This window comes from Hemitrygon akajei, chromosome 3, assembly GCF_048418815.1.
Source record: "Hemitrygon akajei chromosome 3, sHemAka1.3, whole genome shotgun sequence".
Lineage (NCBI taxonomy): Eukaryota > Metazoa > Chordata > Chondrichthyes > Myliobatiformes > Dasyatidae > Hemitrygon > Hemitrygon akajei.
Window position 1 is genome coordinate 192,027,545 of NC_133126.1, and position 15,804 is coordinate 192,043,348.

The window sequence follows — 15,804 nt, forward strand, 5'->3', positions numbered from 1 at the left end:
TTGTCCAAGTGGATTGGAGGAGGATACTGGTGGTGATGACGGCAGAGCAGAGACGGCTGAAGTTTCTGGGAATAGTTCACAAGGCACATGATAGATATGTCCCACAGAAGAAGAGTTCTCAAATGGCAGGATTAGGCAACTGTGACTCACAAAGGGAGTTAAGGACTGCATAAAAGCCAAGGAAAGGGCATATAGGGCAGCAATAGTGAGAAGGGTTAGATGATTGGGAAGCTTTTAAAATCCAACAAAAGGCAACTAAAAAGAGTCACAAGAAGGGAAAAGATGAAATATGAGACCAGACTATCCAAATAATATAAAGCAGGGTACTATAAGTGTTTTCAGATATATGAAGAGTAAAAGGGAGGCGAGAGTTGATGCTGGATCACTGGAAAATGATACTGGTGAGGGGACAAAAAATAGCAAAAGAACCTAATGGGTACTTTGCATCTGTCTTCACTATGAAAAACATTAACAGTGTGCCAGAGGTCTGAGAGTGTCAGGGAGCAGAAGTGAGTGCCATTGCTATTATGAAGGAAAAGGTGCTAGGCAAACTCAAAGGTATTAAGGTGAACAAGTCATCTGGGCTGGATGGACTACATCCCAGAGTCCTGAGAGAGGTTGCTGAAGAGAGAGATCCATTGTTCATGATCTTTCAAGAATCATTTGATTGTGGCATGCTCCCGGATGACTGGAAGATTACAAATGTCACTCCACTCTTTAAGAAGGGAGGAAAGTAAAAGAAAATTACAGGCCAGTTAGCCTAACCTCAGTGGTTGGGAAAGTGTTGGAGTCTATTATTAAGAATGAGGTTTCAAGGTACTTGGAGACTAATGATAAAATAAGTCAAAGTCAGCATGGTTTCTGTAAAGGGAAATCTTGCCTGACAAATCTGTTAGAGTTCTTTGAAGAAGTAAGAAGCAGGGTGGACAAAGGAGAGACAGTGGATGTCATTTACTTAGATTTTCAGAAGCCACATATGAGGCTGCTTAACAAGATTAAATCCTATGGCTTACAGGAAAGGTACTAGCATACATAATGGAATGGCTGACAGGCAGGGGGCAGCAAGTGGGAATAAAAGAGGCCTTTTCTGGTTGGCTGCCAGTGACTAGTGGTGTTCATCAGAGGTCAGTATCGGGACTGCTGCTTTTCATATTGTTTGCCAATGATTTGGATAATGGAATTGATGGCTTTGTGGTAAAGTCTGCAGATGATACAAAGATAGGTGGAGGGGTAGGTAGTGCTGAGGAAGCAATGTGATTGCAGCAGGACTTAGACAAATTGGAAGAATGGGCAAAAATGTGGCAGGTGGAATACAGTGTTGGGAAACGTATGATAAAGCATTTTGCGAAAAGAAACAATAGTGCAGACTATTATCTAAATGAGGAGAAGGTTCAAACATCGGAGATGCAGAGGGACTTAGGAGTCCTCGTTCAAGACTCCAGAAGGTTAATTTACAGGTTGAGTCTGTGGTAAAAAAGGCAAATACAATGTTGGCATTTATTTCAAGGGAATGGAATATAAAAGCAAGGAGATAATGTTGAAGCTTTATAAGACACTAGTCAGGCCACGCTTGGAGTATTGTCAACAGTTTTGGGCCCCATATCTCAGAAAGGATGTGTTGTCATTGTTGAAAATCCAGAGGAGGCTCACAAGGATGATTCCAGGAATGAAAAGGTTAACATAGGAGGAGCATTTAGCAGCTTTGAGCTTGTATTCACTGGAATTTAGAAGAATGTAGGGGTTCCCATTGAAACCTATCGAATGTTGAAAGGACTAGATCGGGTGGATGTGGAGAGGGTATTTCCTCTGGTAGTGGTATCCAGAACTAGAAGGCGCAGCCTCAAAGTTGAGCGCTGACCCTTTAGAACAGAGATAAGGAGGATTTCTTTTTAGCCAGAGAGTAGTAAATCTGCCACAGACTACGTTGGAGGCAAAATCCATGCGAATATTTAAGGGGGAGGTTGACCATTACCTGATCGGGCAGGGCATCAAAGGATACGGCGAGAAGTCATGTGTATGGGTTTGAGTGGGATCTGACATCAGCCATGATAGAATGGCAGAGCTGACTCAATGGGCTGAATGGCCTAATTCTGCTCCTATGTCTTATGGTCTTAAAGGGAATCCACACTCTCTCAGGTCAACATTGCAACCCAAAATGGCTGGAGGCTGGAATATGCAGCAGAAATTCCAGTTCCCCCATTTTTATCAGTACTGGATTGAACTTGACCTTGACAGGGGTTCTCTTATGTGGAGATTGTGAACTGTTGTACCATCCAAGCTGAGAGCTGAAGTGTTGAAGGGGCAACAGATCAAATGAAAGCATTGGCTCAAAGCTTTGTCTGGTGACCACGAATAGATCAGCAGATCAAGGAGCTTGCCGTGCACTGTCCAGGTTGCCAACGCATCCGGAGAAAAGGTATTTAGAGCTGATAGACCTACTTGCTACAATCACAGAGTCAACTCCTGCAACCACCAATGAGGAGGCCCCAGAACCTGATACTCTTTCACAGCCACAAGTCTTACCTGGCATGCAGAGTGACTTCCCTGGTCAGCAAAGATGTTATCTCACAATGCTGTGGATGTCCATATTATAGTTGTATTATATAGTATACAATGTGAGTATGTGTGTGTTTATGTGTATGTAGATGACAGGAGAGCAATACATTACATATTTGAGTCTACTGTTCCTTTTCGTGCCTTGTGGCATTTTTTTGCTGTTTCTACAGCATTTGACTGTTTTTTTAATGAGGCTGAATTGCCAGTATGGATGGAAGACGTGGTAGGAGCTGGCCAGATTCAAACTTGGGACCATTTGCCTCAAAGTCTGGTGCTAATGCCACTACACAACCAGGCAGCTTATATTTGAGTTTAGATGCATGCTATATTGAGTTGAAGTTTATAGTGGAGCAGGGAGGAGTGTTGTGTATTTAATATTTTAGTAATATTTGAGTAATATTGTAAACATATTGTTGGATTAAGCATTCCTTGTTGTTTACATGATACATTATGGGTTATATGTATAAGTATGAGAATGGCATACATTACCTCACTACATCATATGTGCGCGCATCACTGAAATAAAACAAAGTAGACACTTTTTATCACGGGCACCCATGTTTTTCTTTTGATTACTTTTATGTACATTTGTTATTGGAGTATGTACACAGTACACAATCCTGAGATTTGTCTTCCCACAGGCAGCCACGAAACAAAGAAACACCATGGAACCCATTCAGAGAAAACATCAAACACCCAACATGCAAAAATAAAACAACACATCATGCAGATGGCAAAAACCAAGCAAATGACACACCGAGTATGAAGCACCAAACTGCAGAGTCATTGAAGCAGTCGAGGAATGTTCAGTTCAGTTCAGAGCTGCTTCCTTCATTGATTACTGACTGCAGAGCCAGTCCACCCTGATCGACATCAAGGAAAATAGCAATAAAAAAGGAGTAACCAGAAAACAGAAACACATATAGCGTGAACTGCAGAGTCCTCTAACAATGAGTCAATTCCCCAAACCATGCCAATGAAACCTTACCCAAGACTGAAGACTCCTGTGTCTTCCTCGGGCTGCAGCGAGCAAGTGGAAGAGAGAGACCGGTCAATCGTAGGTAGACAGTGCTGAACATCCGCTCCCCTTCCATTCTCCTTCTCATTGATTTCGACCCTGCTCGATGCTTTAATTGACAAGTTGGTCAAGAATTTGTGCCGATCATGGGTCTGCATTTTGCCATGAAGCCACACACTCTGTTCTCAACCGGGCTGAGACGGGAAAAGCACCAGATCACTGTTTCCCTGAAGAACAGGTTATCAAAATGTAACTTTCAGGCTCCAATCACACACAGATTAGTAATAAAGTATTTTTAAAAGAAGGAGAAGAAGAAGGAGTTTTGTGAACTGACTGATGGTTGCATTGCTCAATAGCACCACCTTGCCCATGTAGTTACCCTTGGAGTTATAAAACTTAACCAAAGAGCAGCAGAACAAACCAAGCTTTCAGGGAGGCAACACAACATGTTAAATACAGTCCTGTACAAAATGATAGGTTAAAACCAAGCAAAAGCAATCTGTAACTCACAGCAGGACACCAAAATTCACTGAATAGTAAAGATTTGACACACAGCTCTAATTATGAAAAGAATACAATTTTCTTTAAACAATAGCCCTTCCATTCTAGTTTGGATGAAGGGTCTCAGCCCAAAATGTTGACTGTTTATTGCTCTCCATAGATGCTTCCTGACCTGCTGAGCTCCCCCAGCATTTTGAGAGTGTTGCTCAAGATTTCCATATTCTGCAGAATCTCTTGTGTTTAAGTGTGATGGCATGATTGCACACCAAATTGGCATCAAAATCTGAGACAAAGTTACTTACCAAATGTCATTTTAGGGCAGGCGTTCTCAACCCAGGATTCACAGGCCACTCAGTTAATGTTAGGGGTCCAGGGCATAGAAAAGCTTAGGTTTAGATTTCTACAACAATATTTCATGGATAAAAGCCCTTCTGCCCAACCAGCTAGTCCCAATTTCCTGCATCCAGCTTATATCCCACAAAGTCCTGCTTCTCCATGTACCTATCCAAGTGGTTTTGTAAATTACACTATTGTACCTGTCTCAACCACTTCATCTAGCAACTCGTTCCATATACTTGCCACCCTATGTGTGGAATAGTTACCCTTCATAGGTTTCTATTATATCTTTCCCCTTTCACCTCAAACATATATGCCCAAGTTTTGTACTCCCCTCCCCTGGGGTTAACTAGTCCTCCTTGTAGTCTTTCTGGAACTAGTAATCCTCCCTGTACCCTTTTAAATTACTAGCTGGTCTTGTATGGTTATTGATTAAAGAGCAAAGCAAACTGTTAGCAATTGTACTGTACTCGGGAAGTGCTCTGAGAAACTCCTAGTGAGTTCAGGCCCCTTACATAAGAAAAAAATGTGCTGGCAATGAAGAGGGTTCAAAGATGGTTCAGAAGAATGATTGTAGGAATGAAAGGGTTTACGTAAGAGGAGCCTTTGATGGCTCTGGGCCTGTACTCACTGGAGCTCAGAATGATGAAGAAGGATCTCATTGAAATCTACTGAATATCGAAAGGCTTTGATAGAGTGGAGGTGGAGAAGGTGTTTCCTATAGTGGGGAGTCTAGGACCAGAGGCTATATCCTCAAAATAGAGGATATCCTTTATAACAGGGATTAGAATCAGAATCAGGTTTAATACCACCAGCATATGTCATGAAATTAATTAACTTTGCAGCAGTAACACAATGCAATACATGATAAATACAGAAAAAAATGAATGACAGTAAGTATATATGTATATTAAAGAGTTAAGTTAAAATAAATGGTGCAAAAACAGAAATAAATTTTAAAATGTATATGTATATTAAATAGTTAAAATAAAGGGTGCAAAAGGAATAAATTTAAAAAAGTAGTGAGCTAGTATTCATGGGTTAAATGTCCATTCAGGAATCAGATAGCAGAGGGGATGAAGCTGATCCTGAATCGCTAAGTGTGTACTTTAAAGGCTTCTGTACCTCCTACCTGATGGTAACAGTGAGAAGAGGGCAGGCATGTACTGGGTGATGGGTGTCCTTAATAATGGATGCCACCTTCTTGAGACACCGTTCCTTGAAGATGTCTTCGATACTATGAATGAGGAGAAATCAGTCAGAGGGGTGGAATTCTTTGACGCAGGCAGCCAAGTCATTGGATATATGTAAAGTGCAGGTTGATAGGTTCTTGATTAGTCAGGGTGTCAAAGGTTACATGGAGAAAGCAGGGGAATGGCATTGAGAGAAATAAAAATGAGACATGATGAAATGGCAGAGCAGACTCGATGGGACAAATAGCCTAATTCTGCTCTATCGTCTTGTGGCCTTCTCTATGCTAATCAGCTTACTGTTCCCCCTCCATTAATTTGGAGCAGTTTAGCTTTCTCTTACACCCACCTTTCTTGTTTTTAGACACTAAATTCCTGCAGTAAGCTCACCCGAAAAAAAGGTAAGACAAAAGGTAAAAAAGGTGACTGCAGGGAAGTCTAAGTTCCCAGACCACCAGGACGAGGGACAACTACTGTCCTACAACCATCCATTCTTGAACCGATCTGCACAACCTAAACTTACCTCAGCAATAGGACACGACAGACCATCTCTTGCATGATTGACTTGTCTCTGATTGAGGATTTTTTTTTTACTAATGTTCAGTTTGACACAGTCTTTTTTCTTTGCTACTCTGTGTAATTGATGCCTTAGCATTGTCAATGATCCTTCCCATCCATCCAAAAAACTCCTTGATCCCCTATCATCAGGCAGGAGGTACTGTAGCATTAGGACAAGAACCGTTAGGAAGAGAAACAGCTTTCTTCCCCAGGTAGTGAGACTATTGAAATCCCTGCTACCACCCAGGTTTCATCATGTATGAAGCGCCAGAAGATCGTAGAGTCATAGAACACTACAGCACAGAAGCAGGTCTTTTGGCCCATCTAGGCTATACTGAACTATTAATCTGCCTAGTCCCATTGACCTGCATCCAGACCATAGCCTCCATACCCCTCCCATCCAAGTACCTATCCAAATTTCTCTTAAATGGCGAGATCAAACCCACATCCACCACTTCTGCTGGCAGCTCTTTCCATACTCTCACCACTCTGTGGGTGAAGGAGTTTTCCATCATGCTCCCCTTAAAATATTTCAACTTTCACCCTTAAACTATGACCTCTAGTTCCAGTCTCATCCAGCCTCACTGGAAAACACCTGCTTGTATTTAACCTAACTATACCTCTCATAATTTTGTATACCTCGATCAAATCTCCCCTCATTCTTCTGTGCTCTGGGGAATAACGTCCTATTCTATTTAATCTTTCCCTATAACTCAGGTCCTCAAGTCCTGGCAACATCCTTGTAAATTTTCTCTGCAGTCTTTCAATCTTATTGACATCTTTCAGTAGGTAGGTGAACAAATCTGCACACAATACTCCAAATTAGGTCTCACCAACATTGTATTCCATTTGGACCTTTGAATTATGAATGTCGCTGTGCCAAAAGCATTCTTTATGACCCTATCTACCTGTGACACCACTTTCAAGGAATTATCAATCTTTATTCCTATATTCCTTTGCTCTACAACACTCCTCGGTGCCTTACCCCTCAACATGCAAGTCCTACCCTGACTTGTCCTCCCAAGGTGCAATATCTCACTGCATTGAATTCCATCTGCAATCTTTCATCCTATTTTTCCATCAGATGCAAGCTTTGATAGTCTTCCTTGCTATCCATTATGCCCACAATCTTGGTGTCATCCACAAAGTTACTGATCCAGCTGACTGCATTATCATCCGGATTGTTGATATACATGACAAACAACAATGGACTAGCATCATTCCCTATGGCTGTCCACAAGTCACAGGCCTCCAGTAAGAGAGGTAATCCTTTACTACCATTCTCTGGCTTCTCACGCAAACCCAATGTCTAATTCACTTTACTACCTCATCTTGAATGCTGAGCCACTGCACTTTCTTGTCCAACCTCCCATGCAGGGCCTTGTCAAAGGCCTTGTTAAAGTCCATCTAGACACCATCCTCTACCTTACCTTCAACTTTCCTGGTAACTTCCTTAAAAAACTCTACAAGATTGGTTAGACATGACCTACCACGCACAAAGCCATGCTAACTGTTCTAAATCAGTCTCTGTCTATCCAAATACTTAAATATCCAGTCCTTTAGATCACCTTTCAATAACTTACGCATTGCTGATATCAGGCTCACTGATCTATAATCTCCACATTTATTCTTGGAGCAATTCTTAAACAATGAAATAACATTAGCTATCCTCCAATCCTACATCACCCCACCCATGGCTGAGCACATTTTAATTACCTTTGCTAGGGCCCATGCACTTTCTGCACTTGCCTCCCACAGGGTCCGAGAGATCAACTTGTCAGGTCAAGAGGATTTATCCATGCTAATTTGCCTCAAGACAGCAAGCAGTTCCTCCTCTGTAATCTGCATATGGTCTTCGATATATCTACTGCTTTGCCTCACTTCTACAGATTCTGTGTCCACCTCCTGAGTAAATACTGATGCAAAATATCCATTTAAAATCTCCCCCAGCGTTATGTGTTAAGTATAGCATTTGCTTTTTAACTGGTGTCATAAATGCACCTTATTATTTGTTAATATACTTGTGGAAGAGTACCGGTACTTTATCTGCTATGTGTGAGTTATATGTACTCTGTTGTGCACCTTGATCTGGAGGAACATTGTCACGTTTGGCCATATATATGTACAATATTGAATGACAATAAAATTGAACTTCAACATATAGAACATACACCATAGAACATAGGACCTTTGGCCCACAGTGTTGTGCTGACTTTTAACTAGTCCAATTTCAATCAAACCTTCCCTCTTTCATTGCCTTCTATTTTGCTATCATCCATGTGCTATCTAAGAGTCTCCTAAGTGTCCTTAATCCAACTATATCTACCACCACCCCGTCAGTGTGTTCCACATCTCTACTACTACTCTCTGTGTAAAAAACTTACCTCTGCCACCTCCCCCCCCCCATATTTTCTTCCAATCACCGTAAAGTTATGCCCCCTTGTATCAACCATCTCCACCCAGGGAAAATTCATGTGTGCTGTTTGCGTCCACGTGCCTGTGATGATGCAACGGGTATTTCATTGTAACTGTATCTCACTGACTGCAGACTTGTCTTGCTCTTCACCTGTTTACATTTATTACTTGTCTCAACTTGCTCCTAAATGGAGACACCTCAAGAACATTTCAGCAGGTATTTCGGAGTCACATTAAAGCCTGACTGATTAAGGTTGACGGGCTTACTTGCTGATGACAGGGATTTTACCACAGCATGACAGTTCCCCGGCATCCTTAGAGAATTCAGATTTTATTTAATTACTTGAATTTATATTCACCAGGAACCACGCAAAGATTCAAACAAATCTTGAGATCAATACTGTGTATCTAACACAGCAACTTAATCTCTTTTGATGTTATATATCCAATGGAAGACAACTATAGGTTGTCAATATGAGGAGCGTTTGGCAGCTTTGGGTCTGTACTCACTGGAATTTAGAAGAATGCAGAGGGATCTCATTGAAACCTACCGAATATTGAAAGGGCCAGATAGGGTGGGTGTGGAGAGGATATTTCATGTGGTGGGGCTATACAGAACTTGAAGGCACAGCCTCAAAATTGAGGGGCGACCCTTTAGGACAGAGGTAAGGAGGAATTTTTTTTTTAGCCAGAGGGTAGTAAATCTGTGGAATGTGCTGTTACTTGCACATTTCAGACTGTGCTGGTCTTTAACGCAAACAGTTCATTTCACCATTAGCTTTGATGCACATGTGACAAATAAATTTAATCTTTAATTTTTATCTTTATCTAATCTTTATATTGTTTTTGCAGCAGGAATTGAGAACAACACTGAGGATGCTGTAGCGAATATTACTCACAGCTTGTAAGATCATCGAACGTTAGAAATATTCAGCAGCTGAGACAGCATCTGTGGAGAAGGAAACAAAGGTTTGAGATCAAGCCTGTAGAGTATGTATCATCAATAGTGTCATAGAGTCATTGAAATGTACAGCACAGAAACAGGCCCTTTGGCCTTTATAGTCTGTGCTGAACCATTTAAGCTGCCTACTCCCATCAACCTGCACCGGGACCATAGCCCTCCATTCCCAACCATCCATGTACCTACCCAAACTTCTCTTAAACATTGAGATTGAGTTTCTATGCACCACTTGCACTGGCAGCTCATTCCACAGTCATGACTTCTGAGTGAAGAAGTTTCCCCTCATGTTCCCCTTAAACTTTTCACCTTTTGCCTTTAACTGATGGCCTCTAGTTGTAGTCCCACCCAATCTCAGTGGAAAAAGCCTGCATTTACCCTATCTATACCCATCATAATTTTGTATACCTCTGTCACATCTCTACATTCCAGGTAATGAATCAATCTTTCCATACAACTCAGGTCCTCCAGACCTGAAAACATCCTTGTAAATTTTCCCTGTACTCTTTCAACCTTATTTACATCTTTCCTGTAGGTAGGTGACCAAAGCCGCACACGGTACTCCAAATTAGGCCTCACAACATCTTCAACTTCAACATAACCACCCAACTCCTGTACTCAATACATTGATTTATGAAGGCCGATTTGCTAAAAGCTTTCTTTATGAACCTATCTACCTGTGACACCACTTTCAGTGAATTATGGGCCTATATTTCCAGATCCCTTTGTCCTACCACACCTACCCTGGTTGGTTCTGCCAAAGTGCAACACCTCACACTTGTCTGTATTAAATTCCATCTGCTATTTCTCAGCCCATTTTTCCAGCTGGTCCAGATCCCTCTGGAAGCCATGATAGTCATTCTCACTGTCCACTACACGCCGAGTATTGATGTCATCCACAGATCTGCTGATTCAGTTTTCCACAGTATCACAAAAATCATTGATCCAAGATGGCGGCGCGACGCAGCTTGCAGCGGCCACTCCTGAGCTGATTATCTGTTATTTGTGAAGTGGGGTGCCATGCACAATCATAATTGATTGAAAACGGACGTGGGAGCATGGAGGAACATCGGGAAATCTCCTGGAAGACCTTCTTCTTTGCTGCTGCTGCTGTGAGGTCTGGGACTCTGCTGAAAAGAACAGGCCCCCAGTCCTCTGGGTCGCATTGGTGATGGCCGTTGGTGGGGCCGTCTTAATACGCTTGGCAGAGGATGGTGCTCGGAGAAGCTGTGCCGGAGGGGATGGTCGTCGGCTCGGAGGTTTGACGGACTCGGAGTCCGCTGCGGTCAGGTCGCTTTCGGTCTGTGCAGTGTCTGCGAGGCTGAGTCGGGCGGTGCCGTTGAAGTCCATAGCGGGGGTATTCCCTTCTGCCGCCGGTGTGGGATGGCGAGTGTGTCGGGACCCTGGGGACTTGTGAAAACTGTGTGGTGATTTCTTTTGAATTTATAGTCCTTTAACATCTTTGGACTATTTTTACTGTGCCCATGGTCTGTTTTTTTAAAAATCAATTATGCTATTGTTTGCACTGTTGTAACTATATGTTGTAATTTTGTGGTTTTGTGCAAGCCTTGTAGCTTTAGTTTTTGGTCTTGTTTTATCTGGTTGATTTGGAGCTCCTTTCCGGGGAACGCGCTAAGACGGTAGCGCGATATTAATACGCAGCAGCCTCTCCGGACTCTGGATTAGGGATTGCCAAACATTATGTGGATTTTCTAGTGTTGTCTGTTTTGTGATATCATTCTGGGGGAACGTTGTCTCATTTTTTAACTGCATTGCATTTGTGGTTTCTAAATGACAATAAACTGAATCTGAATCTGAATATAGATGACAAACAACAATGGACCCAGCACCATCCCTTGTGGCATTCTGCTAGTCTCAGGCCTCCAGTCAAAGGGGCAATCATCTACAATAACTCTCTAGCTTCTTCCATGAATGAAACATTAAAGAATATATATTAATTTATATATTTGCACAATTTGTCTTTTCAACATTGGTTGTTTGACAGTCTTTGCTTTATGGTCTTTTTACGTTCTCCCCATAGCTGCACAGGATTCAGATTCTTCCCACATTCCAAAGACATACAGGTTAATAGGATAGTCTATAAGTTCTACTGCATTTCTTTATTTACCTGTAAATGTCCACAAGGAAATAAACCTCAGGGTAGAATACGGTAACATATACTCAGGAGCCACTTTATTAGGTACCTGCTGGACTTATAAATTGCCCACTGGGTATATGTTCTTGGTCTTCTGCTTCTGAAGCCAATCTCTTCAAGATTTGGCATTGGTGCATTCAGAGATGCTCTTTTGCACTCCTCTGTTGTAACGTGGTTATTTGAGTTACTCTCACATTGAACCAGTCTGGCCATTCTCCTGCTATCTCTCCCATTAACAAAGCTTTTCACCCACACGACTGAATGTATTTTTGCACCAATTCCTGTAAACTCAAGAGATTGTTGTGCATGAAAATCCCAGGAGATCAGCAGTTTCTGACAAACTCAAACAACCTGTTCGCGACCAACAATCATCCCATAATCAAGGTCACTTAGATCACATTTCTTCCCCAATCTGATGTTTGGTCTGAACAACAACTGAACCTCTTGATCACGTCTGCATGCTTTTATGCATTGAGTTGCTGCTACCTAATTGGCTGGTTAGATATTTGTATTAACAAGCAGGTGTACGCATGTACCTAATAAAAAGGCCACTGAGTGTATATGAAATACACATATCAATGGATTTTGTAAGGATAAATGAATTAAGGATGAGGACAAAAACACAATAACATGATCCATTACTTACTTCCATCAATACGGTCACTGAGTACAGAAGTTAGAACATTACGTTACAGCTGTACAAAAAGTTGTTAAGGCCTCAGTCGAACTGTTGTATACAGTTCTTGTCACCTTGCTACAGGAAGAGTATCAGTAAGCTGGAAGTGGTGCAGAAAAGATTTATAAGAACTGAGGGGGACTTGAGTTACGAGAGCTAGGGAACTTGGATAACTTCACTCACCTCAACACTGTACTGATTCCACAACTTCAAGGACTCTCCAACTCACATACTCAGTATTATTCATTTACTTAGCCATTATTATTATTATTATTTTTTTTCTATTTGCACTGTTTGTCTTCTTTTGCACATTGTTAGCTTGTCTGTCTTTGTGTGTAGTTATTAATTTATTCCATTGTATTTCTTTATTCTACTGTGAATACCTACAAAAATTAATATCAGGGTGATTAATGTGCTAATATGTACATATGTACTTTGGTAATTTACTTAGTACTTTGAACTTTGAATCCTGAAAAAAGGTGCACAATATTAGTCTCTGCAGATTGGTACTAGTTAAATGTCATAGAGTTTATTGTCATCTGCACAAGCACATGTATGCACAGGCGCAATGAAAAACTTTATTGCAGCAACATCACAGGCACCTTGCATCAAACAGAACGTAGAACAGCACAGCGCAGACCAGTACAGGTTCTTCCCCCAAATTTATTTTGAACCTTTGATCAGGTGTCTGACTAAATGGCTCTTAAAACTTATTTATTGATGGCAAACATGAATAGATTTTTTAACAAAAACGCTTTATTTTTGCCAGTCCAAGATGAGACATCCTTACATTTCCATTAAGTAAACATCCACCTCGAACCCATGCAATGGCATCCATGGTACCACTGACATCTTTAATCTTGTATGCTTGATTCAGGCACAGCTCAATTCAGCACAAAACATTCAGATTCACATTAACAATTAACATTAGCTACTCAAATACCCAGCAAGAACTTAAATCCCACCTCTTCATGCCATAGTGCGCTGTGGTACAACTCCTTTTTGTCCTTTCCGCAGTTATGACAATTTTTTTAAAAACGGTCAACTGTTTTTACACAAAACAGTCTATTGCTTTGTGATTGACCTTATTTTCACCCATGCTCTCTCAACCCTTTGTACTGGCCGTAAAGCAAAGTATCATAGAATAGACAAATATCAGAAATTGGTGGAAATACTCAGCAGCTCAGGCAGCCTCCATGGAGAGAGAAGCACAGTTAGTGTTTCCAGTTGAAGTCCCTTCAATACAGCTCTGACACAAAATGCCTTCTTCTCTTCATAAATCCAACTTACTTTCACTAATGGGTCCGGTCTTTTCCTTGCAACCTTACGAGAAGCCAATGGACACCAGATGCTTCCCATATCACACAGATCATGAATTCACCATGTGGAACAGAAAATAAATTGGTACTCTTGTTCTGGCTACAATGTTGAGGTCTTCTTCCTCCTCACCCCAAGCAACTGCCTTTGGATGTGGGCTGTGCCAAGTTTTACAGGTAAAGATTCAGATGGATGAAAGACTTGACAGTCAGTTGTCAGCAGTCAGGGAGACCTGGCCTTCTTAAGTCCAACATTGCACTGATGTTTTAAGCCACTCAATTAGTATGTGTTCCATGTTTGGTTGGGTGTCACAGCACAAGAAACTCATAACCATAAAATATCGAAGAGCATGCGTGGAAGTAGTAGGTTGCAAGAACTGTAACCGTGTGCTCATTCCATCTTTCAGTTTAAGAAAGAAGCAACCTCATTGGACCTAGGTTGCTACAATGAAATCAACCAGAAACAGACCTTCACAACCCAGAAAAGTGTGAAGTGGTATTATTTAGAAGGTTGAGTTTGAAAGGTAAAATACAGGGTGAAGGGCAGGATTATTGTTCGTGTGGAGAAACAGAGGGCTCTTGGGATGCATGTTCATTGATCCATCAGTGCTGCCACAGAAGTTGAAAGGGTTGTTTAGAAGGTGATTGGTGTGTTGACCTTCATTATTTGGGATGCTGAGTTCAAGAACCATGAGGTAATGCTGCAGTTCCATAAAGCCCTCGTTAGACCTCATGTGAACTACTGTCACAAAATGCTGGTGGAACACAGCAGGCCAGGCAGCATCGTTTCGGGCCGAGACCCTTCGTCAGGACTAACCGAAAGGAAAGATAATAAGAGATTTGAAAGTAGTGGGGGAGGGGGAAATGCGAAATGACAGGAGAAGACCGGAGGGGGTGGGATGAAGCTAAGAGCTGGAAAGGTGATTGGCGAAAGTGATCCAGAGCTGGAGAAGGGAAAGGATCATGGGACAGGAGGCTGCGGGAGAAAGAAAGGTGGGGGGGGAATAGCACCAGAGGAAGATGGAGAACAGGCAAACAACTAAATATGTCAGGGATGGGGTAAGAAGGGGAGGAGGGGCATTAACGGAAGTTAGAGAAGTCAATGTTCATGCCATCAGGTTGGAGGCTACCCAGCCAGCATATAAGGTGTTGTTCCTCCAACCTGAGTTTGGATTCATTTTGACAGTAGAGGAGGCCATGGATAGACATATCAGAATGGGAATGGGATGTGGAATTAAAATGTGTGGCCACTGGGAGATCCTGCTTTTTCTGGCGGACCGAGCGTAGGTGTTCAGCGAAACGGTCTCCCAGTCTGCGTCGGGGTCTCACCAATATATAAAAGGCCACACCGGGAGCACTGGACGCAGTATACCACAACAGCCGACTCACAGGTGAAGTGTCGCCTCACCTGGAAGGACTGTCTGGGTCCCTGAATGGTGGTGAGGGAGGAAGTGTAAGGGCAAGTGTAGCACTTGTTTTGTTTACAAGGATAAGTGCCAGGAGGGAGATCAGTGGGAAGGGATGGGGGGGACGAGTGGACAAGGGAGTCGTGTAGGGAGCGATCCCTGTGAAAAGCAGAAAGGGGGGGCAGGGAAAGATGTGCTTGGTAGTGGGATCCCGTTGGAGGTGGCGGAAGTTACGAAGAATTATACTTTGGACTTGGAGGCTGGTGGGGTGGTAGGTAAGGATAAGGGGAACCCTATCCCGAGTGGGGTGGCGGGTGGATGACTCTCACAGCTACCTGGACTATTCCTCTTCCCACCCTGTCTCTTGCAAAAATGCTATCCCCTTCTCACAATTCCTCCATCTCCGCCGCATCTGCTCTCAGGATGAGGCTTTTCATTCCAGGACGAAGGAGATGTCTTCCTTTTTTAAACAAAGGGGCTTCCCTTCGTTCACCATCAACTCTGCTCTCAAATGCAATTCTCCCAGTTCCTGCACATGTGCCCTCACCCCATCCGCCCACCACCCCAATCGGGATAGGGTTCCCCTTGTCCTCACCTACCACCCCACCAGCCTCTGGATCCAACGTATAATTCTCCGTAACTTCCGCCACCTCTAACGGGATCCCACTACCAAGCACATCTTTCCCTCCCCCCCTTTCTGCTTTTCGCAGGGATCACTC